Raw genomic sequence first — 13,865 nt, forward strand, 5'->3', positions numbered from 1 at the left:
CAGATGTCTTGGGAGGTTCACAGGAGAGAATGAGAGATGATATCACAAGGGGTACAAAAGGCATGCACCAGAAGTTCTCCAACTATTTTGCCCCTCTCTTTTGGGCCTCACTCTTTCCCTCTCCTTGCTCTTGATGTTTACTGACTAGTTTAGATTTTCTTGAGTGGTTGATTAATAAATAATTCTAAAATTAAGATCAAAACCTAACAACAGGACAGAGCCAGGGGACCCTTCTGCTCTATTCACCTTAAAAGGTATGCAGAGAAGGCCAAATTCTTGCTTTTAAGGAAAAGAAAGAAGGAAGGTCCCAAGACCCTTCCCCTACTTATTATGCTGAGTCTCTGGTGGTTGGTCTCTGGAATCTTGGGGCAAGGGCTACAGCCCAGGGAGGATGCCTTGCTGCCACAGCTCTGCCAAGCTCAGGGCTCTAAATACAGCTAGTACGGAGGCACCTGGAGGAGATTGGAGGGGAGGGCAGCCTAGTGACAGCCACTGCTCTTCATCTTGGGCCTCTGCTTCTCTAGGTTTTGGCTTCAGGGCACATCCCTGGAATTAATCTAGTCTATCAATAGGGCAGATAAGAAGCTTTCAGAAGGCAGGGAAGCTCAGTCTCCAAAACCCTCCCCCCACTGACTGTGCTGAGAGCCACTTTAAGAATCCTGCTGACTTGGATCCCAGGGCAAAAGCTACAACAGAATACCTTGATAACAGGGTGGGAAGCCCAGCCCCCTTCATCCCTCACACCTTTACCTACAGTACCTTCACCTTCTGCTGCCAACTGGAGAAGATCTGACCTCAGGGCTCATTAATACTATCAACCTAATCTAGGCAATCAGCAGAGCAGAAAAGAAACCCCTTCAAGACAGAATAGCCCAAACTCACAGATCCAGAAAATAATCAGTGGAGCAAAATTATAGCCAGTGATAGGGGTCAAAGAAGGAAAAAAAAAATATGAGTAAACAAGAGAAAAAGAAAAAAAGGAAATTACAATCAACAGCTTCTATCCAGGTAATGAACAAAAAGTAAATGGAAAAGAGGAGTTCCAAGGAACACTAAACAAAAACTCAGAAACTGCAGTGAATTGGACTCAGGCTTTTGAAGAACTCAAAACACATTTCAAAAAACAATTAAGAGAGGCTGAAGACAATTGGGAAAAGAACTTAAAAAGCAAAATAAGTCATCTGGAAACACAGGCACATGAATTAAAATGAGAAAATAGCGTCTTGAAAGCCAGTAATGACCAGCTTGAAAACAAGACAAAGAAAGTGAAAGGTGATCTACAAAGAAAATCAGACCAGAAGGAGAAGGATGACCAAAAAGCCAGGGAAGAAATTCGGTCTTTAAAATTAGAATCCAATAATCAGAAGCAAATGACTTCACAAGGCAGCAAGAGTCTATAAAACTAAATCAAAAGAATGAACAAATTGAAGAAAATATGAAACACCTCTTTGACAAAACTACAGACCTGGAAAATAGATCCAGAAGAGAAAATTTAAGAATTATTGGACTACCAGAAAATCACGACAAAAGAAAAAACCTGGACATCATTCTTGAACAAGAGGGAAAAGTAGAGATTGAAAGAATCCATGGATCACCTCCTACATTAAATCCCCAATTTACAATGGCCAGGAATGTTATAGCCAAATTCAAGAACTACCAGACCAAGGAAAAGATACTACAAACTGCTAAGAAGAAACCATTCAGATATCATAGAACCACAGTTAGGATAACACAGGACCTGACTGCATCCACACTGAAGGATTGGAAGGCATGGAATATGGTATTTCAGAAAGCAAGGAAACTGGGTCTACAACCAAGAATTAACCACACAGCAAAATTGACTATATTCTTTCAGGGGGAAGTATGGTCATTTAATAAAATAGAAGACTTCTAAGCATTCCTAAAAAAGAGACCTGACAAACAGAAAATTTGATGCTTAAACATCAACTCAAGAAAAGTAATTAAGAAAGGTGTGAAAAAAATTTAAGGGACCCAATAAATTCAAATGATTTGTATTCTGATAAGAAAAGATGATATCGGTAACTCTTAAAAATTGTTATAATCATTAGGGTAGCTAGAAGAAGTATACTTAGAGGAAACTGTGACAAATTGTATAGGATGATATATCAAAAATATATTAAAAAGTTGGGGTAAAAAAGATAATACAAAGAGAAATGGGAACAGAGATAAAATGGTGTAAATAAATATTGTATAAAGAAGCATATAGGGGAGTTGAGGAGAAGACCAATACAATGGAAGGGTGAAAGTGGTTGGAGACAGTCTCCAAGAAAATTTTAATCATTAAAGTGGGAAGGGTCAGAAAGGTTCAAATGGAAGGAAAACTTCCAACTCCAATTTCAGTCATCATCAACAACAAGAATAACAACATCAACATCAAGAACAACATCATAGACATCAACATCATCAACATCATCATCAACATCAACATCAACATCTAACTATGCATCTTTTCCTGACCCAGAAAAGATTTTTACTGGGTGGCCTAACCTAATAGCATACTATGCAGCCTACTGAATGAGAGCCAAAAGACATAAACTCTAGGCTTGAGTGCCACTATGTGTCCTTTGGAGGTAAAAAGAAAACCTTTTTTTCCTGGACTCAGTTTCCTCATTTATGTATGTAAAGGCCTTTAGACTTTGCCTTTAGACATTTGATCTCTAGTAGCCAATTGCATGTATAGATAGGGTAACAAAAAGATTGTATTGTATCCTACTCATTGTATTCATCAGGCTGGGAATAATGTCATACAGCCAGATAGAACATTTCAGGGGGCCATAGTTTGCCCATTGTGTTAGTTACAAACACCTGGGGTCTATTTGGAAGGATTGAACCTCAATATAGTGTTTCACAAACTTCTGTGGACCTGTAGGGGTCCTTAAAACTACATTTCCCGTGGTCCAATGGGTTTCCTGGGTTTCCTGTTTTGGATGATGTATTGGAGGTGAGGGTCTGTTTTAAGTAGGGGGGAGTGACTTGGAACTTCCTCTTGAGTTACCTGAGCTGGAGGAGAGAGGAAGGTAAATGGTGGAGGTGAGGTTGGAATAGGTTTTTCTTACAGGCGCGTGTCAGTCTATCTCTATCAGCATGGCTTTTATTAAAATACTATTCTCCCTTTTGATCTCGGCCCTCATCATTTTTAATCGTAACACCATCACTGGACTAAATGGTAAATATTTGTTCATATGTTCTTCCATTACAAAGCAAACTCATTAAGGACAGGGACTGATCTTGAATCTTTTTGTATCTCTAACACTGTGCATAGCACATAGTAGGCCCTTAATAAATGTTTATTATTTGATTTATTCAGTTATATGAGGTCACACTGGAAAGTAGATAATAGTGTGATATTTGAACCCAGATCCTTTGAATCAAGATCCAATGGTCTTTCTAAATCTTAGTTTCCTAAGAATAATGAAGGAATTAATGTGACACTCCAAAATAAACAATATAAAGAAAACATAAAATGTACAAAGAAATAAATCAACAAAGAATCAAGTATACAAGAATATAGTTAGAGTGATAATCATTGCAAGGTATTTAAGCCATAGTAACACTGATAATAGAATAAATTCGTTGAAAAACCTTTTTGTTACCCTATCTATACATGCAATTGGCTACTAGAGATCAAATGAGTTCTATAACTCTGGGAAACAATTTTTCTTCATTTGGCAATTTGTTTTCAAACAACAACAATAAAAAACATTATTGAACACATGACTGGTATTTGTTATGCAAATAGATATATTGGTTTCTAGTTTTTAAAAATCTCTTTCCTTGTTCTTTGGCAGCTGCTACAGATAAAATAAAGTTGTCAGCTCCCTAGTATTTTGGAGATGATTCCTGCAGAGCTAGCTTTGATTCTTTGTCTAAATAACTAAACTCATCTTCATTCTGTTATCCAGAACAGTCCCTTTCCCTTCCTTCTTATCCTTTGACTAAGGTCAGAAAGATGGGCCTAGGAACTCATTTATTTATTCCTAAAAGAAAAAGTCCAACCCATGAATTCTTAGAAGAGAAGCTACAATTTCCAAAACATTACAAAGTATTTCCAAAATATTACGGTGGCATTCTGGACCCAAAACTGCTCTTCTCTGGAAATATGAGTCATCTACCTCACAGCTAAAGTAGCCAATCACTTGGTATTTCTACATTTACTGTTATTTCTTAGTGACTTCTCAGGCATAAAGCCTGGATGAATGATTCCAAGATTATCAAATTAATTAGCTTGTGCCTTCCTGATCACAAAAATATAAAGATAACTATTATTTATTTATCGGGTTTTCCCTCACAATTGCCCTGTGAAGGAGGCATACAAAGATAATTATTATTATTTTACAGATAAGGAAACTGAGGTTGGAGCTGAGTTATCCCATCCTCTCCTTCAGCAGGAGAATATCAGTCCCAAGCTTCAAACATATCTATGTTTTGCTAACTCTACATTGAGCCTTATTTTCACTACTGTGTCCACAACAGAGAATAGACCTCTGATTTCATTGATATTCATTGAAATTCTTTATATATGAAATATAAAAAAAATTTAAAATTTAAGTTACAAAAATTAAATTAAATAATCTTCCAAGCATTTAGTATGTATCAGGTCATTTTAACCTCATTGTAAGTCTATGATTTAGGTAATGTAGATTTTTTTTTTCCAATTTACTAATGAGGAAACAGGGCCAGGCTTTTTAAGTGATTTACCTAAGATAACAGAGATAGCAATTCTTAGGGACACTATTTAGCTATGTGAATAGATAAATAAATGAATGGATGGAAAATATATTAATTAATGAAATGTAATTTAAGCGCATATTCTGAGGCAGGCAATGAATTAATGAAATATACAAATAAATACAAATTATTGATAGTCCCTGCTCAGAAGGAGTTTACATGCTAATGTGGGAAATCAACAGATTAAAGTAAAGTTAAAAAGTTTGTGAGATAGGACAGGGGAGAAAAATCATAATATTCTAACTCAGAAATGGTTGGAAAGTGATGAGGAGACAGCATTATCAGATAGGGCAAAATCTGCTCAGGAGTCAGAGCCCAGAGTCTACGAGGCAGAATCTAGGGATGACTGGGGAGAGGATGAGAGAATGATTTGAGTGAAGTTGTCATAATTTGGTAATATCAAAGGAGAATTCATGTCTTCTTGGCTCTAGGTCCAATCCAGCACTCTTTCTATGCCTCAATGTTATGTAGATGAATATTGCTTCTTATGTGATTATCCATGTATTATCCATATATTTTCATAAATCCCCAAGAAAAAGGGTATCAAACATAATGAGAGTCTTCCTAATGTAAGTCTTAGAATTTATGTTTTCCTCAAGATGAGAGTTATGAAGTGGTCGCTGTTTATAAAATATTAGCTTTTAAGTCAAAAATGATTGTAAGTAGCTTTTATTTACAACAAGGTAGAGCTAGTGAAAGTGGAAATATAGGAAGGAGACAAAGCCTGATCTAGCCTACCAACCCTAAATGTTTCTCTGGCAAAGTGAAGTCCAGTTTAGCACCCAGAAGAAGTTTCCCCAAGTCTGGATCTCTGATGTCCATGTGGATTTCCCAGTAGTCTTCACCCAGAAATCCCGGTGGTGTCTTCAGCCAGGGTTCCCCCAACACAGAATGACTCCAAGGAAAAGCATGTCTCTTCAGATACAGAATCCAAGGTAAGAGTCCTCCTCCAGCTTGGCTCACCAACACAGAGTCTGTCCCAGAATGCTTGGGCTGGCATTTTTAAACTAGTTTTCTCAACATCATTTCCTGTTGCTCCCCCACTTCACAAGAACCAATCACAGCCTCCCAACTTGCCTAGCACTGCCCATGGGGAACAATGCTTTTGGCCTTTGGGAGTGTGAGCTAGTAAGTAACTTGGGAACTCTCTTACTTAGTGGTTCACTAGGTCCTAAAGAGGGGTGCTTTTGGTTTTTGATTAGATTAACTAAAAATAGATAAAGGGAGAGTTAATTCTGTCTTCACAGTAGGAAGTTATTTGCCACCCATAACATTCTGATTAAGAGCAGAAAGAACATGGATTCTGCCATCAGAATTCTATTTCTGAAGGCACTGAATAATCAGGATTTCTAGCAGAAATTTCAGTGACAAAGTGGATAGAGAACTGAGCTGAGATCTGGGAAACTTGAATTCAAGTCTTACCTCAAACAATTACAGCACTAACTATATGTAACCTAAGTGTGAGATTCTAATTATTGTGGCGGTTGGTTGTTTTTTCTATAGAGTTCAAGAAGTATTTTATACATTTGAGGACACAGTGTTAGCTTTGCCAGCAAATTTTTTCTACATTTTTGTCTAGCAGAAAACCATGCTGACCCCCACTTCTCCTTTCTTTAAGTCTGGAGATTACTTATTAATGAGTCTCCGAAGAAGCACGGTGTGGAGAGACAAGAGGTGGGCTTTAGGTTATGGCACACAAAAGAGAAAAGAACACTTGCTTTAACTGAAGTGGAGGCCAGTTGTGGAAATGGAATTTCACCTGTCAAGAGGCTGATACAACAGATACTGTTATTTCTGTCTCTACCGACTCTGTATTTACAATCATACAAACCAGAATTGTGAAGGACCTTAAACCCATGCCTAATGAGGAATGTGTCAAGAAATTAAGGAGGTTTAAGCTGAAGAAGTGAAGATTCAGGAGAGAAAAGAGTGTGGTCCTCAAGTGCTGGAAGGAGTACTATGTGAAAAGGGATTAGACTTAATTTGTTTAGCCCCAAATGGAAGAACAGTGGAGTGAGTGAGTGAGTGAGTGTGTGTGTGTGTGTGTGTGTGTGTGTGTGTGTGTGTGTGTGTAAGTGTAGATTAAAAAAATAGAAATAGTCCTTTTATAGTTAACCTCCTAACAGAAAATTTCACAATGGAATCGTCCCAAAATCAAGACATTTGTTTCTTTCTCATTAAAAATGTACAAAAAAGGGGCAGCTGGGTAGCTCAGTGGAGTAAGAGCCAGGCCTAGAGACAGGAGGTCCTGGGTTCAAACCCAGCCTCAGCCACTTCCCAGCTGTGTGACCCTGGGCAAGTCACTTGACCCCCATTGCCCACAATCTTCCACCTATGAGACAATACACTGAAGTACAAGGGTTAAAAAAAAAATGTACAAAAAAGAACTCTCTGATCCTCCCACATGATATAGCAGGGCTTTTTGGGTGGATCTTGGATGGCCTCTATATGGTCACTGATTTTCCATTTATCTTTGAATTTCTATGATTCTTTAGATCCTAAGCATTGACGATGTTTTTACTTCATTTAACTTAGTTCTGTTCTGATTTTCTTTGGGATAGTTACAATTGGGGACAAGAGAAAGAATCCTATAGAGAAAAAGACAGAAATCCCAGGTATAAGATAGAGATCCCCTTTACACAGACTGAGGCAGTATTTAAAGAAAATTCTCTTTTTCCTGTCATTGTCAGTTCTGTTGGGACATTACTAATGTAAATGTAAGATGTTGGCAGAAAAAAAAAGATAGAATTATGCTTTCTGCACTTATATGTGTGTGCATGTATGAGAGAGTGAGAAAGAGAAAGACAAAGAGAAAGAGAGAGAGAGAGAAAGACAGAGACAGAGGCAGAGAGAAAGAGAGACAGAGACAGAGTGAAAGAGAGACAGAGAATCTCAGATTAGGAAGAGAAAATAACCTGGGGATGAAATATTATATATTATTTTGCATTGCCCTTGCCATAATACATTATAGTTGAAGAAAGTTGCTTAGGATTTCCTGACCAAATTATATTTGAGACATATACTTGAATACCTACTATGTGCAAATCCCTTTGAATGATGTCTTAGAATATATCCATTTGACTAAGTAGAAAATATTATCTTCCATTAATAAAACCATTAGAAAATGAATTAGACTAGGGCTAGTTTTTTTTTAATATTTTATTTTTTAGAAAAACTTTCCATGGTTACATGATTCATGTTCTTACTTTCCCCTTTGCCCCCTGCCCCATAGTTGACACACATTTCCACTAGTTTTAACATGTGTTATAGATCAAGACCTATTTCCATATTATTGATAGTTGTATTGGTGTGGTCGTTTCGAGTCTACATCCCCAATCATGTCCACATTAACCCATGTGTTCAAGCAGTTGTTTTTCTTCTGTGTTTCCACTCCTGCAGTTCTTCCTCTGAATGTGGGTAGCATCTTTTCCATAAATCCCTCAGAATTGTCCTGGGTCATTGCATTGCTGCCAGTACAGAAGTGCATTATGTTAGATTGTACCACAGTGTATCAGTCTCTGTGTACAATGTTCTCCTGGTTCTGCTTCTTTCACTCTGTATCACTTCCTGGAAGTCTTTCCAGTTCACATGGAATTCCTCCAGTTTATTATTTCTTTGAGCACAATAGTATTCCATCACCTGCAGATATTACGATTTGTTCAGCAGTTCCCCAATTGAAGAGCATACCCTTAGGGCTAGCTTTTGTGGCATGGGCCATGGTAGATCTAGTATGAACTGAAGGGTGATGAATAAACTGCTCCCTGCCTTCATTTATCATTCATTCAATTAGTTTTTATTTTTTTTTGATATGTTAAGCATAATCCTGGGAATTAAGGATGCAAAAAACAAAAACAAAATAACCCAACTCAAACCAAATATGTCCTGCTTACATTACACCAAGGAGGAACAAAAGCAGCAGATGAGCAATTCAAAGCCAGAACAAACTTCGTATAATGCTATAAAAAGTACAGGAAACTTGACATATATCATCTCAATTCAATCACCACAATAGCACAGTCATGTGTACAAAGGAAGAAAAGGCACTTTGTAGAAACATATTTTGCAACTCAAAGGTCAAATTTCTTCTTTCCTAGGCCAGGAGGAATAAAGACTTGGATGGAGCAGCTTTTCCCATTGTAAGAGGGAAAAGGTTTTTTTTTTTTGGTTGGATATTAATATTTTAAGGTCTGGCCACTAAGGAACTGAATAAATACCAATTCCTAAAATGATCTTAGTAATTTATTTACAAAATATAGGAGAGAGTGGAAGTAGATAGATGAGAAGAGGGTAGAGTAAGAGATCTAACAACAAACTAGATTTGTATTCAAGTCTGGGCTTTACTCTAGTAGGGCGCCAGAGGCCCAGCCAGAGAGCCTAAAAGTCAATTAGCAAGGGGTTTAGCCACTAGGGCTTCTCTCAATCAATGGAGCCTCTTGGAGGCTAGTGCCTCCAGGGAAATTAAGGTAGTCAGTCAGCCTTTTTCACTCATCACGTGTAGTTCTAAGGGAAATATTTAAGAACAGTCTCACCAATGTCCCAGGGTCCCAGGTCCAGCACTCCTCCAGGTCCAAGCCATGAACAAGAAGAAGTCCTTCAGGTCCAAGACACGAAGGAGAAGAGGGGAGCTGAACTCACTGAACTCTCTTTTAAAGGGGCTTCTTTTGCGTCACTCCCTGTGCCTTCTTCTTAGTTTACGTGTCCAATCACCACAGATGCTTTTCTTAGGACCACCCAGGAGGCAGTCAGTAAATTCTGATTTGTCACTCACTCTAGCACAGGTGGGTCACAGAAGTCCCAACTTTTGAGTTAAGTGGAGATGTTTACACTTTTGGTGATTAGATTTGAGAATGGGCAAGGTAGATTTAATCTCATTATCACACCATTGACCATTGCAAGAACTATGAGCCAGGATGCAAGCATTAATGGCTAAGCTGAGCAAGTAAGCACTTCCATTATGGGATGTCCAGTCTGCAGTGAGCACTCCTTGTAGGACTTTCCAACACCTTCAGTGGTCAAGATAATTGCTAGGGATGCTTAGCACATGAATGTTCCTTTTAGAACAGGTACTCCCCTTATCTGACCTCCAGGCTCCCTGACTTACCAATGGATGAGATTCTCTTCAGACTCTCTAGGAACTTAAGCTAAGAAATTCTCTACTGTTTGGTGCTATTAATATCCTTATTTTTCTATGATGACCTCAAAGCTCTGGGTGACTTGCTCTGGGTCATCCAGCTCTCCAAGGTAACTTTACAATGCCTAAGACAAAATTGTAATACATAATTTCCTAAATCCGATAAATTCTCTACTACAATATCCTGCCTCAAATATATACAAAGTAAATATGATGTCATTGGGTGAAGGGAGTGATTGAGGTTTGGGGATAATTAGGAAAAGTCTTGGGTACAAGATGGCATCTGAGGTGAGCTTTGAAGAGAGCAGGTCATTAACTGAGGCTCAATGAGAAACAATCCAGGCATGAACAAGGATGAGATTACCTCTCCAAGATCATGAAGGCTGGAAGTGGGAGCATTTTGTACAGGGAAAAACAAATGGTCCAGTTTGAATGGAACATAAAATGTGGAAATAGGAGCCTTGGGTAAACTTCAACAAAGAAAGACAATTTTCATGAGGGACATCCTATGCAAAAGAAAGGAATTCACATTTTATCTCTGGGCAAGATGGAAGAACTCAACCTTTTGACCAGGGTTGTGACTCAGTGACACGTGTGTTTAGAGACACTAGTTTATCAGGTCTGTGGAAACTGGATTGGAGAGGGGAGAGATCAGTGTAGTTGGGGAGATGAATTAGGAAGAAGTTGCCATAGTCTGGCAGAGAGGCCTTAAATTTAGGGAGTTTGGTAACTTGGAGAACAGAGAAAAGAGGATCAATATGAGCAGTTTTCTGGAGGCAGAAACAATAGTCATCTTCTTTCCCCAACCAGAATAGGAAATAACTGAAATCTCATAACTTGTCCTCCTTTTAAAATTTGACTTTGGTTTTATTTTAATACTTACCTTCTGTCTTAGAACAAATACTAAGTATTGTATCAGTTTCAAGGAAGACAAACGGTAAGGGTTAGGCAATTGCAGTGAAGTGACTTGCTCAGGGTCACATAGTTTGGAAGTGTCTGAGACCTGTTTGAACTCAAAACTTTCTATTTCTAGGTTTAGTACCATGCCTGGCCCAAAATATATGCTAAATATATGCTTTTGTTCCCTCCCCAACAGACATTTATCAAGTGTCTACTGTGGGCCAGTCACTGTGCTAAGTCATTGGATTTCAAAGAAAGACAAATGATGGTCTCTGCTTTCCAAGAGCTCGGAGTCTAATTGGTGAGACAAAATGCAACCAGTGCATGTGAACACCTGGGATGGAGTGGAAGGTCACGCATTGAAAGTGAAGGGGCTGGAAAAGACCTTCTGGAAGAGGCGGGATTGTCGTCAGGAAACCAGAGGCGGAGAGGAGGAAGGAGACCCTTTGGGTGACAGGACAGAGCCAGAGACAATGTCTGAAATTGGGAGACTCAATATCTTGGGTGAGGGGTGACCAGAAGCAAGAGTCATTGGATATGGGGAAGTCGCAGAATATGGGGAAGAGGCAGGAAGGAGTTAGAAGACTGCCAAACCTGTCAGTATGTGTGTATATGGGGCAGGGCTGGGGGATGCGATGGAGGGCTTTGAGCCTCACAAAGAGGATTTTATATTTGATCTTGGAGGTGCTGGGAAGCCCCTAGATTTTATTCAGCAGGGGGTCACACACACACACACACACCTGCTTTCTTTTCAAATGCAAATAGCCTCATGAATAACAAATGACACCATTAATCTCTGCAATTTCTCTGATTCCTTTGTCAGATTAGAGAATGGGATAGAGAACTCGGGACTTGGAAGGGGACAGGTCTGGGCCATGAAGAGGATGGCCAGAGCATGAGTCTTCACTATCTGAGAAAGAAAGAGATCACAGATGGAGAGCTCTGAGGGAGTCTGTTGGGGACCTTTTAGAGAGAAGGAAACATAGTGGTAAAGTGATCAACAAAGGTCCCAGAAGCAGGAAGCAGGAAAGCGGGCTCTGCAGTTTAGGGTTTCTGACTCCAAATCCAGCCGTCTTTTCATCTTAACCCTCCATGCTTGGGGCATCAGGGTACTCCGAGCAGGCAGGGATTGCAGGAGGGCAATGGAAGGCAGTAGAAGAACTGGAGAGAGAAAGGCAGCATAATTAGAGGACCAAGTGGCAAAATGGAAGGTCCCCGAGCTGACCCTTCAAGAGTTGTCTCCATGATATCGATGATAGGTCTCACTGAGAGATCTGAGATTTGGAGGAGGAGAGACCTTCCAGGCTATCTACTAGGACTCCTCATTGACCAAGCAGAGACCTTCCAGGCTGTCTAGTCGGACTCCTCATTGACTAAGAGAGCAGAGGTTTGGAGGAGGAGAGCCCAAGAGAGATGAAAGGTCTTGCCAGAGTCCCGCAGCTAGTTTCTGACCCAGTATTTGAATTTCGGTCATCCTAACTGCAGGTTTAAGCTTTCTCCACCATACCTGGTCTTGGAAGAAGGCAAAGTTCCGACAGAACTACAGCCTAGGCAACAAGACTCAGAGCCTGCTCTGCCTGGCATCTGTTTTCAGGGTCTCCCCCAATAAGACCAAGAAAAGGCGAGGTGGGGGTAGCAGCTCTGGGGTTTTCTTTCTCCTCTTCTTTGCCTTTGCCCACCAGGAGCACACACTAGGCAGCCTACGATCTGGCCTGTGGAATAGGAATGAATGCCATCTAATAAATTGTCATTACAAATTCGATCCAGTTTCCAAAATAAATTAATATAAATTAAAACGTCCTAATTTCGGTTTCAGCGTAGCCTCCCTCTGTGGCCCTGAGCAAGCAAACCACTTAACCTCCACCTTAGTTTCCTCAAACAGGGAGGATAACAATTATTTACCTACTGTGCAGGGGGGGGAGTGGTGAGGATTAATTAGTTAATGTTCTTAAAGTGCCTGAAAGAGGAAAAGAGGAGGCCAAGTGGCTGCTATTAATAGCACATCCTCTTCATCTGATTGCTCTGGGCAAGGACAAGGTGGGCCACGCTTGCTGTCCTCACACAGGCCACCTTGGCTTTGGTGCCTTCAGACTGAATTTGCAGGCGCTCTCTGGTGTATGATAGACTTGATCGTCTTTGCAGTGAAGGCCTCCGACCCCTCTCTCCCCCTTCCTGAGGGCAATAGGAAAACATGATTAAATCCCTCCCTGGGTACCAGGAGGGGGATACATAGCCATCCAGGATGCTCAGAGCCCCTGGCAGCGATCAGGCTCTAAGCAGCCCTCTCTCTCTAGTGAATGGTGGCCATTGCATCTGGGGTATTATGGGTAGGTGATGTTTAGCATTCTTTAAACATATGATCCTGTGACTTTTTGGCTCAAGAGGTGTCGGTGGCTGCTGAGGGCCTCCAAGATCTGATGCAAAATCCTCCTTTCTAACTTGCAGCCCCCCCTTTTTTTTCTTGCTCTCACCTCCCTTTCCTGACTCTTCTCAGAAAACACCTTTTCACATTGCTGTATTCCCTCTGAATGAACCGGGATGCTATGCTTTATAGTTTGTGCTAAACATGTCTTCGTGCTCTGCCTGGAACCTCTTCCTTTTCCTGCTTCTCCAGCTACCCCAAGCTCCATCAAAGGCTGAGTTTAAGGATTGTTGCCAGGAGACCTTCCCTGATCCCTGCTTGTTGGTCATGCTCTCCTCACACTTTCCTGGCATTTTCCTGGTTCCTGGGTCATATTTATGTGTTGCTGGGCTGTGGTGTGGTTTCTCCTTGCTAGAATATGGGGGTGGGGCTTTCTGGCTTTTGCCTTTGTATCCCCAGCACAATACTGGGCAAAGAGTAGGCACTTACCTGTTTTCTTAAAGGAATGGAATTGACTTAGAACTTGAGGGGGAAAGTTCCCGTCCTCACCACTCCCCTCCCACATGGATCTAACCACCTGCAATCCCCACTGGAAACCCTCCCTGAACTGGATCATCCTCTTAGCCTTTCTTTTTCTGAACTCTTGAACTTTGACATATCTCTAGCTCAGAATAAAATTTAATTCTCCATTCCGCCATTCCCTCAACACCAGGTTCTCTGTGT

This window comes from Gracilinanus agilis, chromosome 4, assembly GCF_016433145.1.
Source record: "Gracilinanus agilis isolate LMUSP501 chromosome 4, AgileGrace, whole genome shotgun sequence".
NCBI lineage: Eukaryota > Metazoa > Chordata > Mammalia > Didelphimorphia > Didelphidae > Gracilinanus > Gracilinanus agilis.